This window comes from Numenius arquata, chromosome 11, assembly GCF_964106895.1.
Source record: "Numenius arquata chromosome 11, bNumArq3.hap1.1, whole genome shotgun sequence".
Taxonomy (NCBI): Eukaryota; Metazoa; Chordata; class Aves; order Charadriiformes; family Scolopacidae; genus Numenius; species Numenius arquata.
The window spans coordinates 16,070,347-16,083,378 of record NC_133586.1 but is presented as its reverse complement, the minus strand read 5'-3'; the positions used below and the strand labels follow the sequence as shown (position 1 = coordinate 16,083,378).

The 13,032-nt window shown below is 39.3% G+C and overlaps 1 protein-coding gene across 1 annotated transcript in view; it reads right to left on the bottom strand.

Moving 5' to 3' along the window:
- Positions 1 to 5,022, bottom strand: part of RNF111 (ring finger protein 111) — a 58,034-nt gene extending 53,012 nt beyond the window's left edge. Inside the window, exon 1 of the mRNA XM_074155818.1 lies at positions 4,764 to 5,022. The gene's annotated coding sequence lies outside the window, so the exon portion shown is untranslated. The remainder of the gene's footprint in view (positions 1 to 4,763) is intronic.
- Between the last annotated feature and the right edge of the window lie 8,010 nt (positions 5,023 to 13,032).

The following is a 13,032-nucleotide window of genomic DNA, read 5'->3' as shown; positions in this document are numbered from 1 at the left end:
AGCAAAACAAGAGCAACCAGATTTTGAAAGTTTTTTGCACTGTTCTTCGCTTTTAGTTACTCTTTATTTTCACCACTTCATAAGTCAAACAGTGCTCTTTTAAAGCTTGTTTTAACTACTAAATTTTAGCACACTATATATTGGTCTTCTAACCTTTGCTGAAAAATAAAGCAGTTGATAGTTAGAGATCCATGGATCTTTACAAAATAGCAACAATCAGAAGGTTATCTGAAACTCTATCAGGTTTGCTTTGCTATTTTGTCGCCTCAAAAACATCTTTATTCACAGGACAATATGAAATACCATTACAAACCACTCTCCATTTCCTTTGTTTGCTTTAATGCAGGCACAGTGATGACAGATACTCTGATTTTTGAATGACAAAATTACATGAGAATTCTGCAAGCAGACTACTTATCTTTTGCCCTACAGAAAAGTACAGTATTTCAGAGTAACGTGCACAGTATTAGTTACTAAAGGCATGATAATGTTCTGGAGATGGGTTCTTGCCTGCAGTCTCCCAAAGACTCCATTACACCCAGCCCAGACAGAAGAGTTTGTCTGTGCTTTTGCAGAGGGGTGTTACAGTTACACGAGCTACAGCACTGCAGGCAGGCATACCCACCCCTCGCCTGCTCTAGGAACCACCACTGGCTCGAAAAGTCTACTTTTAAAGTGAAACAATGTTATTTCAAGTACAATACTACTCTTACTAACCTTTGCAAGGCATCTCAAAGGTAAGTCAGACCACTGTAGCTGTACTGTAACCAACGGTATCCATCCTCTAGACCAGTAAAGTTTCCTTAATTTTATCTCCCAAAAAAAAAAAAAAAAAAAAAAATCCTCTGAGACTTTTCAAGGTTTGTTTCCTCATGCATAAGTCAATTCAGATCAGTAAAGCAATTATCTTGCAACAGAAACATCAGGCCACCTATAGAATAGCTACAGCTCTGTTATGCCTTGTTATCCACCTCTGAGACTAACCACCACTCTATTCTCATGGAAACACTATTGAAAGTGCCTGTCTCATATCTTCTAACAGAATCCAGCACAGGACAGCTACAAACAGAAGAGCTCTTCGCAGGACCAGATCTGTGGCCTAGCTCCAGCTGGAATAGACAGAACACAAGGAGCATGCGCAGCTGGAAGCGCCTCAGCTGGATGAGCTGGCAGGCTAAGAGCAACTCTGCACAGAGTCCTACCAACAAGCTATTTCTCCCGCAATGAACATGCAGTCCAAGACGATACGGCACCCCCAGAAATCCTAGCCTCAATCAAGCACCAGTGAAGCACTAGCATGCACATACCCACCTGGGCAAGGAATCTGTTTGGCTTTGCACAATGGAGGCAAGCAGGTGGATTTTACAAACATGGTGTTCACAAGCACATTCTTCAGTCTAGACATTTCTTTGCTCTGTCCTAGGCTTAAAATCAGTTAGCTACATTAACACTACATAAATCATGGTTTTAAGACATAAGCGTTATGATTTGGCAATCTGGAATGTTTTGGCTTCATTGAACTCCAAGACAAACATAACAGCAATGAACTTGGGAATAAGGAGTCGTAGCTTTATAAAAGAATTACAAAATACACTTTTTTTTATTGGAGCTTAAGATCTTAACTAGGAATTCTGCTTCAGAGACAGTTAGGGAAGTTCTGAGTTACACAGCCATCAAAAATAATTAAAAGATTTATTTCTTAGTCCCCCTGGCAGTTTTGACCTTTGAGGTATGTGTAACTGTTCTTAATGCAGTGGCATTCTGCAAACACTTCTTGATAAAGCTTTGAGCAGCAAAGTAACACATGATCTTTGCCACAACTGCTAACAAGAACCTGGCAAGTGAGAATTAAGAAATTAACCATTAGAACAGTTTTAGGCTGTTCTTCAGGAAACCTGTGAGAAGTAGGCGATTTTTCAGACACTAAACCGAGTAGATCTACAAGCTTAAGAGGGAAGGAAAGTGCAGCAGAATTCTCCACCCTTCACTCAGGAAAGCCAAGTGACGGTGGGGAAAAGGAAACATTTCAGTTGACAGCAGCCCAGTATTAGGACTGCACTTCATTGGCAAAAAAAACCACAGAAGGAAGTCTCTTGCTAGTAAAGTCATGAACCAGCCTTCTCAGATTTCACTTGGTAAACACTTACCAAGGAAGGCATCTTTTTAATTCACAGTAGTTGCTTTTCCAAATAGCATAAACTACGTAAAACATGTAAAACAGCAAAATAATCTTGTTAGCAAAATTTTGGGTTAGTGAAAGAAACATTTTCCTTTCTTTCTTCCCCTCTGCTCCATTAGGGCTCTCTGTTAGGGCTGACATCAGCCCATCAAGAAAAACACTCTGCTAAACTTAAGCCTGAAGGAAGTTCACCAGCATAACACCTGGGATGCAGATACGTTTTGTGGGTTTTTTCTAAGAGCACTATAGATTTTGGAAGCAGCTGATCACTGTCACTTACACTGACATAACTTAAAAGACTACAACTGGGACCAATTATGCTTTCCCTATGTTGTACATGTCTCCCATACGACATTACTCAATATACATGTTTCTACATCTCTTCTCAACCTCATTGACATGCAAACAGCTAAAACACTACAGATCTGGTGATAAAACTGACCTAAAGGAGGTTGCACAGTAGTAAAGCTGTGGGAAAATCTTTATACAATATCTGCCTCTGGGAAATCCATCTCTCTGTACTATCCCCATTGTTTACATGTGAATTAAATCATCCTGTTCCCCATCCCATCCCCCCCCAGCAATTTTTCCCCCCTTTATTCAACTGTCTGACATCTAAGCCTCCACAGTTCATCAGCTAGGGAGGGGACACTATTACCTGTACCTTCTCAAAAGAATATCCTCACCATTAGAGGAAATATAAACAACTGAAATGAAAGACTTTTCATCTTGGGGGAAAAAGGCAGTAACTGCTGTCAGCCAGATGTTATTGCAGCACAACCACCTCCACTGAAATACAAGACTGTTATAACTGATCTCGTTACATAGGTCTACAAAGTTATTAATTTAAAGTACAAGTCACAGATACATTAAGATACACTCTTAATACACTTTTACAAAAAGCCACTGCTTCATAAAAGACACAGTCTGAAAGGTCAGAATGTTCCCATCCAGATTTTGAAAGGACACGTGAAATATGCATGAATACTAAGAGCTGCTGTTCGCCCCCCGGCTCCCAGCACTAGACATAACCACCGCTGTAGCTGCCAGGGCTTCAACTGTCAATAAAAAATAAACAGATTTTTAAATATGCAAGACTTCAATATTTTTAAAACAGGAAGCTTGGTGTCTTATACACTTTTATTTAACTGAAGCGAAATGCAAAATGTACACGTAGCCTTTCCTGTCTTATGAATTCAATAGGTCACTTTATACTGTGGATGACAGCATGAGACAGGTGACCAGATGCTCACTTTATCAAATGAGCCAAGATCACATCTTTCTCTATCAACCCTTGCACCCTGCAAGAGTACAAATCTAATTGGTGATAATCTTGGCTAAGGTTTTTTGTGGTTTTTTGGTTGGTTTTTGTGTTTTGGGTTTTTTTCCCCTCAGGTAGGCCCTCTGTCCAACAAAGAGATGAGTAAAACCATTTAAATTGGTGGAAAATTACTCTGATAGCAAAGACTACAGAAGCTATAAGAACTATAGAAGAACTAGAAGAAGCTTTAATTTTTCTTTTTAAGGGTGACAAAATATTCCAATTCTTAAAATATTAATTTTCCTCAAAAATGTTTCTACTAAGTATCAGAATTAGTCTATCTCTGAAATTTTCTACTGATTACAACAAAGACAATGTAAGGCCTTACTTCACCACCCGAAAACCTAGTCTTCCTTTATTAGTTTATAATACAGATATTCCACCATGATATATGCTACCTAGATCTCCATGCGAAGCAGCAAATTCTTATCCTTTTTTTTTTGTCAAATATTGATTTCTGAAGTAATCACATTAAAATCAAATAAAATTGGGCTATTACAGCAAGATCTTACCTCCTGCATTACATCTTTTGGAGGAGCACTTGAGTATCAGGAATTAAGGATATAATTTAATCAGCTAAAGCAATCAGGCCTTGCTTATGGTTTCACAAAACCATTTCAAGACATGGAAGAGCTTACTCAAACAACACAAAAATTCCACGAATGTATGGCTCAGCCCTAATCACTGAAACACAGACACTTAAAAAAAGTACACATATCCTTAACACTTGCCCATTTCAGTATGAGTTACAAACCTACGTACCTCAGAAGATCCCGGCCTACATTTCTGAATGCTGCTTCCTTGTTTATCAGGCAAAGAGCATCTGACAATGATTTTTATTTTTTTTTTAAATACGAGTTAAGAAACAGAATACCAACTTTGCAAACAAAACAGATGACGTTATAACGAACCCTGTTAAGCACACAAATAAAACTCATTTCCGTAAGGGAAAATTTGTGAGCAATTTTCAAGGAGACAAAACCCAACCGAGTGCTGCGGCTTCCCGCAGTGAGGATATACCGCTTTGTGCGTCAACGAGGCACCGAAGGGGAAAAAAAACAATAAACGAACGAGGGTGAAGTTCCCACCCGCCGAGCTGCCCTCGCGCCCCCGGCCCGCCCCACCGGGAGAGGCCGTTGCCGCCGCCGGTGCGGGGCAGGGCGGGGCGCCCCCGGCCTCCCTCCCTCCCTCCCCTCCCCCAGCTCAGAGATAACGCCCCGCGGGGTGCGGGGCACCGCCACGGCTCCCGCCGCCCCCCCGTACCTGAGGCAGTAAGGCCGAGGGGGAAGAGGCGGGGGCCGCCGGCGCCCCGCTCAGGGCCGGAGAGGAGGAAGCGGCGCCGGCGGGCACCGCAAAGATCCCACGTCGCTGCCGGGGAGGCCGCTGCCCCCCGGCCTGGCCGCAGCCGCCCGGACTCTGGTGACACGCCGTGAGGCGGGCGACGTTTTGTTGTTGCGCAGCCCCCGCCACCGCCGCCGCTCCCTCTTCAGACGCAGCGCGACACTCGGCGGTGCTTTACAGCAGTCCGCAAAGCGCAGCCGCGCCGGCTGGCGCCCCGCCTCCCGTCAGGCAACGCGGCGCCCCCTGCTGGGCGGAAGCGGCGAAACGCGGTCTGAGGGAAGCGACGGAAAGGGCAAGAATGGCTAAAAACCGCGGAAACCACTCGTCAAACAAGGGGAAAAGGCTTGAAGTAAAGGCTCTACTTCGAAAAATGCCTCCCTCAAAAGAAGATGTATTTCAAGGGGCAGAAAAAAAAAATACTACTCGGCAAAGGAACACCCAAACATGTCAGAAAACACAAAGTGCGAAAGGTGCCAGACCATGCAAATGATATGAAAATAAATGAGTTTTTTAGCTTCAGGCGTAACACTAGAGCAAAGGAAAAACCGAGACCCACATAGAGCAAAGGTGGAAAAAAATGATCGCAGGTGACGTCGTGTGGCTGGAGAACCAAACCAGTAACTGATCTCAGCTTCCCAGAGACACAAACGCAGCCCACACAGCATTAACTTCCTGCCTTTTTCTACACAGTTTGCTTGGTCTTTATTTTTTAAATCAAGGAATTCAGTACGCATTGACGTTGGGGCACATATTAAATAATGACTGAAACACGGGAGAAGAATAAAAATTAGAAACACAACTAAACCGCTCGACGGGAGATGGCAAGGGACAGCGGAAAGAAGGTCGTATCCTCTTCAATGGAGGTCACCCACGGCTTGAATGTGTAAGCAATTTTAATATTTTTCATTAATGACTAGAAGCAAAGTTGAAATACATTAATAAAAATCTGCTGGGGAAAAAAAATTAAAATAATTAAAAAATAAATTTCAAGATAATACATGGGAAGAACTGAATGACCTTGAAGACCCAGCAAATAGGAGTAAGGTGTAAAAAAAGTGGAGTCAAAAAGAATGTGCACTTGAATGTAAATGACTACAAGTTTTGGTATATATTGAGTATTGGTCAGGTAGAAGGCCGTAGGGGGAGAATGTCACCAAACTATATAATTAAGAAAATGACCAACAGCCAACAACATGATGTAGTCATGAAAAAAGCAAACAACTCTGTACAGTATTTTAGTGTAAATATTTTTCAGAGAGAAAGAGAGAGGTTTCAATGCAACTATAAAAATTATTCCTGATGTACTCTTACAAATACTTTACCCAGTTTTTTTAATATGTATTCAGGGAAGATGAACTCTAATCTTAATAGAACACTCTAGGGAAAATAGCATATAAAATATCATAGGAAACTTATGAAATTCAGCTGGATTACTTTAAGAAATGAGACAGGAACGCTGTCTGTAAGCTCTCTCATGAGAGGCTAATACCCTTAAAAAAAAATAAAATACACCAACTAGTTATGCATTTACCCATTTACTTAATTGTTTTGAACATTCATGCCAAAGATGACAGCAAGGTAGTTCCTGGCAGAGAAAATGTACAAAGTGACTCTACGGTCACCAACTAAAAGATATATAAAGAGCATCTCAAAAACAAAACCAAGGGGCTACAGAGTGGCTAGAAATTTCAGTTCACAAATCAAAAAGCAATGCAGGGTAAATAGAGATATTGTGGATTTTCTCACAATGCAAAGTCAGAGTGGCCGGATGATCTATAAATGCTTTAACTATCTATGATTTAGTAGCCCTTTCCTCCTTAGGTAAATTAAAAAAAAAGATAAAGGCAGAATTTGTAGGATCTTTATTAGCTGCTTTTCCTAATTCCTGTTTCACTACAGGCTACCAGCAGATAAGAATCTAGTAACTTGTAGGCCACCTCATCATTAAACGATCACTTCATAGAAATTAGTTTATCAATTATTGACTGGTTATTAACACAATTTTTAAAGAACAGTGATGGAGAAAATGCACTTCAATGCCCAGAATTATTCACAACTATTTTAAAACAGATGGGGTTCTTTTTAAATTATTTTTAACTTCTATGTCCTTTGATATATTTATTACAGTTACTTCTGTTATTATTTTAGGATCTCGCAGAGACAGACAGTTGTCTTGAAAATATTTTACTGATTCCCTGGACAAAACTAAAGGATTCTCCTTTTCATACTTAGCTACAGAAAACCAAAAGGTTAAATTGATTCATTCTAAATCACTAATGCAGATTTCAGAACAGCTTTCAGGTGTCATCAATCGACACTGAACTCTTCAACTTCTTCTAACTAGAGCTAAACAAAACCATTTATATGCATACCCCAGGGCCTGGCAGAAGTAAAGAAGTTGAGAAGAAACTATCTTATCTAGGATCAAAATAACGCCAACCAGCAGGAGATTGCACTTTACATTTTTGGCAAAAAGACAAAAATCAAAGCCAATCCCTATCCTAAGGTACCTTCAGCAGCTCGGCTTCAGAGTTGGACCCAGTTCTGTGCAGGAGCGCTGTCTGGGTTTGCTCACTCAGGAAGGAAAGCTAGGCACGACTTTTTCCAGATGCAAACATCAGCTTCTGGAACGCAGTCCCACCGGGCATGTGGCCAAGCTGCACACTTTCCCAAAGGGATGTCTTTGCTCAGAGTGCTGTTAACTGCAAGCCTGGTAGTGCCCAGGGCAGCATGACCAGCACGCACTTACCAATCTCCTGCCTATGTGCAGGGGTATGTACCTCCTGTCACAAATACTGCTTCTGCAGCAGCTCAAGGTCACTCACAGCCAGAGTATTAATCCAGATAAACAGCCTGTTCTTGGTATTTACATCATACCTAGTTGTGTAGACTTAAAACGGACCATACTTAAGGATACATTTAAATGTTTGTGTAACATCAATTTACAATTACTAGTAATATTAACAAACTGCAAAGCCTCTCATGGTAGTATGTTGTGAGGATAACACAGAAAAAAAAAAATCCAAAGCACAAACACTGTAGAATTTATATTCAGATGATACAAACTGTCACGGCTCCGATCAGTCCAGATGAAGGTCTTACGAGTGAAAACTGGAGAAATATGGAAGAGGATAAAAAAACTGTATTATGAAAAATTGCTAGTAGGAAACAAGAAGACTCATACATTGCAGAGTCAAAAATAAAAACTGTCAGTGGTTTGTGCTATATATTTTACAGGGATAAATACAGGAAATTTGCTAATGTGATTGGTCTAAGAGCTTTCAAAAGCTCTGGAAAATAACATGCACCTCTCATGTTATTGTTTATTTTTAATATATATGGAAGAACCAAATACCCAACGTTACAGTAAAACGTAGATAAGGTTAGAAACAGCATTTTCGCAACACATTACTTCAGAAATTATGCAAATCCCAATTTAGGTCTCAAGCAGTTAGATATTCTGAGTAAGATATTTTAAGTATTTAAGATGTCATAATTAAGAAGGTGTGGTATATATAATGACTTAGAAATAGCTACTTTGTTGGCAGTGTTTTTAATGGGTCTTTTTCTTATCAAAAAACAAATACACCACCAACCTGTTAATAGAAAGATCACACAAGATATTCCTTTATATTCTCTCAGTCCTTGTACAATAATGGGGCCAAATGTATTTTTGCATTTTAATGATGAATCAGCAGCTATTTTTAGGGCAATTAGGCTTAAAACAAACAACAGCATCCTGCATTTAATGATCTGATTTTAAGCTAAGAAATTCAACAGCCATTTCCTAGCACGTACATATACTTTCAGTAGTAAAATAAAGGAAAATATTTATGTTTGATTTACAAGTAAATTATGTTCTTTTCCTTGCTGTTGATGATGATTAGGGGCCTGGAGCCCCTCTCTTACGAGGAAAGGCTGAGGGACTTGGGCCTTCTTAGTCTGGAGAAGAGAAGGCTGAGGGGGGATCTGATCAACACCTATAAATACTTAAAAAGGGAGGGTGTCAAGAGGAAGGGGCCAGTCTTTTTTCAGTGGTGCCCAGTGACAGGACAAGAGGAAATGGGCACAAACTTGTACACAAGAAGTTCCATCTAAACACAAAGAGGAACTTACTCACTTTGAGGGTGGCAGAGCACTGGAACAGGCTGCCCAGAGAGGTGGTGGAGTCTGTCTCTGGAGACATTCAAAACCCACCTGGACTAGTTCCTGTGCAACCTGCTCTAGGAGGACCTGCTTTGGCAGGGGGGTTGGACTAGATGATCTCCAGAGGTCCCTTCCAACCCCTTATCATTCTGTGATTCTGTTCTGTAGAAGAATTATAATGAGAGCTACTCAGAAATCAGAAACTGATCTCTACAACCTTCTTCTGACTGCTCATCATACAGTATACCAGTAATACTTCAAAAAGAAAACTATACATTCGGAGTGGAATTTTTTTACAGCAGTGATGCATATTAAATTATCAGTGATACTTAATCTCAAAATATTATCAAGCATTCACTGAAAACATCTCAAATGGTATTATTCATTCTTGTTTTGTCTGCAGAGGAGAGAAATAGTGGAGCAAGCATACCAGCTGATAACTTTTCAAACGCAAGCTTGACCAGAGGTTTGAATAGTCACACTGGTATCAGGAATCACTAAAAGCAAAGTTTGAAATTGTAGTAACCAGGCAATGTAACATGAGAGCTAGGACAAGACTCAGTGCCTTTCAAAGTAAAAGGGACTCTTCCTGTTGATTTCAGTTAATCTAGCATCAGCCCAATGTCTCTTTTTAAAAAAGGGGTTAGATCCAAAAAGGAACTGAGTCATTGCATCATTTATTGCTGAAATAACTAGCTTTGATGTTGTCAGCACCCAAAGTAGAATCCAAAATACTGTATTAGAAACTTAGATTTCTGAAGCAAACAAACACAAGTTAAGAGTGAAAAGACACACTGCAAAAATCAGTTTTTAAAGAACCAGTATGTTAAGCAGAGAACTGCATACAGCTTTGCTGATAAAAAGATATGGCAACATGTCTCAGACGAGGCAGGATCCTGTTTAATTGTGGTGACCTTCCAGCCCCCCCTTTCCTTAAACCAAAGTCTCTTCTTTTTAGAAGGGGATATGGACAAATGGGTGTTAAGAGGAGAAAACTGGGACAGCTTGTTCAAATCTGGGTGAATGCTCTAGACAGTCCTCCTTACCAAAAAAAAAAAAAGAAGGCAAAAAAAGCAAGAACTACTTCTCTATGTTTTAAAGACACAATATCACTGCATTTTTACAGAGCCCATTCATTTTAAAACTCCACAGAGTATACCAACTGCATTAAGCTGTACAAGAAGAAACAGCTCGTGTTTGATCCTCCATTACCACTTCAGTGTGAGGTTGGCAATAGACTTGTCAGCACTGTTGAAACTGGGATTATCTTCTATGCAGAAAAAAGCAAAATTACAAAGCCCAGCCAGAAACATTACAAGTCTAAGGACATTCACAACTCTCAGGTCATATACAAGACAGACAAAAACGAATTTACAGGAGCACAGTTTTGGACTTCTTTCTCGTCATTTAAATATGCATATCTGGGCCAAATATTTCCCCTCTTTGAAAGTCTATTACCATTTCCTAATCAAACTTTACCACAAATTTCAGAACATAATGGTATAAAACAATCTTCTATTTGAAAACTAGTGGATGTTTCAAGAGATTACGAAAGAACAAATAGAGTATTTTACTTTAAAAAAACAAGCAAGCAAACAGGAAATTAGAAACCAGCCAACTTAATTAAAATTTCTGGACAAATCCAAAATATTTGCAGATACCTGGAAAATAATGAAGTGATAAACAAAAACCAACATGATTTATTCATGACAATCTATCAAACCAACCTAATTTCCATTTATGGTTCCACAGACATGAATGAACTGAAGAGCTTCAGTGAGGCTTTTGACATTCTGTTCCATTGACATTTTCAAAAGGAATATAAGGAAATATAAGAAACTACATAAATCTGGTGCAAAACTGGTTGTACTCAGAGGATCACTATTAGTAGTTTACTATCAAACTGTACATTTATATAAAATAAAATTCCTCGTACACTTCAATATTCTAATATCTTTAGGTAAAGGCTTAGAGATTATGCTTATAAACATGGAGCTGACACCAGGCCGAGAGGTACTACAAAAAGCAGAAGTCAAGACTTGAAATCATTGCGGGGGGAAGGAATTCTATAAACACAAATGCAAAGCTCTGCACTGAACAAGAAATAATCAACTGCACAGAAAAGAGATATTGTAATAAACTTGAAAAGAAACCAGTAGGTAGAGTGGCTCACAAGCAGAACACCTCAACACGTTCATGAGGCTGAAAAAGGCATACATCCTACTGAGATGCAGAATCACAAGTGTTGTCACCAAAATAACTTTCAGAAGTTGTGGAACGATTGAATATGAGCTAAAGGAGCTAAGAATGAGTGGAATCTGCATTTAAGACTTTAAGAACAGGTTAAGCAAACAGCTATCATGGTTGTTTTCGTAACAGCTTACTGTGCCTTGAGGCAGCAGGATGACTGAAAATACCTCTTTAAGGTCGCTTTTGGCTTCATTGCTTGGTTTTTTGGGGGTGGGTTATGTGTACAGCTTTGACATCTACCTGACATTAACCAACAAGCAGTGAGGTTTAGGTAAGTCAAGCAACCCCTATAAAACAGGGTGAGTGCTGCATTTGTTAGCCCTCTCATCTTCTTCCTGAATTGGATACAGTAAACTTGTCTTCATCAATACTAGAACCTAACCAGTGGGTTTTGTGTGTATTTTGTACAACAGTTTACCACAGTAAGACAGACAGCTGTGATTGGGACTTTGTTGCACCACTGAATTCTAAATAATATGCAAATGAAATACATTTAGAACTTTTTAATGCACTGTTTAAATGTTACATGAACACTCATAAAAATCGGTTTCTCTAGTCTAAAGTTAAGATAAAGAGTTCATTTATTAACCTCAAAGTCAATCTTAACATATTTGATGTTAATGCAAATGTTATTGCAGAAGATAAATAAGAAATTAATATATATTCTTGCTTATGCTAAGATTGTTCTTTTTATAACATCCTGGTACCAAGTGCAACAGCAGCATTATATATCTAAAACATACATGCAACTATCAGTTCTAACTGTGTTTTCTTTCAGACTTTTGCATATGCTTAACTTTTAAATACATGGATATTAGTCTTTGTGAACTGATAACTACTTAAGCGAAGTATTATTTAAATACTTCAAGTGCACTTTGAAAAGAAAGAAGAGGATGGTGTTACAAATGTTTGTAAGAATCAGGATTTAATTTGCACAAAAGATGGTTTAACCAAGATTTACTAAATAAAACTAACATTCATTTTTTCAATTTTATCAATATGCAATTTCTGAATGAAGAGACAGAACAAGATGATTGTTGTGACTTAACCTGGATTAGACATACCTAAAATTCACAGATTCTGCCTCGTTTGAAGATTTAATAGCAACTGTAGCATCTAATACTGACAAAATAACTTCAAGTGTTCCCTACAGAAAGTGAATGAAATGGTAGCTAAGAGGTAACAACTTCCATTATCTGGTAGAAATACAGCCTAATAAAACACAACAAAAGGCACTTTTTTTTTGTTAACAATTTAAAACGTTAGTATTGTAGAATACTTCTAAAATACTTCCAATAAAAAACTGTTATGCAAATAAGTCTACTTATTCCTAGATTGTTCATTCTCTAATCTTTAAAATTATTGGAGCTACTGGTTAAAAGAACTACTATTTCACCTGAGTAAAACTGGTAAAATCAACACCAAATATTTAAGCGTATTTCCCAAGCTCTTGAGAAGTCAGAGCAAGCAAGAAGGTACAACCCAACTCGTTAATGCGATCGGAGAAGCACAGATAATATATAAATAAACATTTTATTTTTATTTAGGAAAATTTAAAATAAATAATCAAAGAATTATTGTGACACGAATCCAACGAAGGTTTCAGTACAAGCGCTAACGAACCGAAACAGCAGACAGGTAGACGTGCTCCAACAAAGCTTTCAAAGGCCCAAAGGCGAGACCCTTCCCCTCCGCCCCCGCCGCCGGGGCCGGCGGCCGCTCCCGGCTCCGGGAAGGCCCGGCTGGAGCCTGACACGGCCCGCCCCGGCTCAAGCTCACCTCCCGGCGGCCTGAA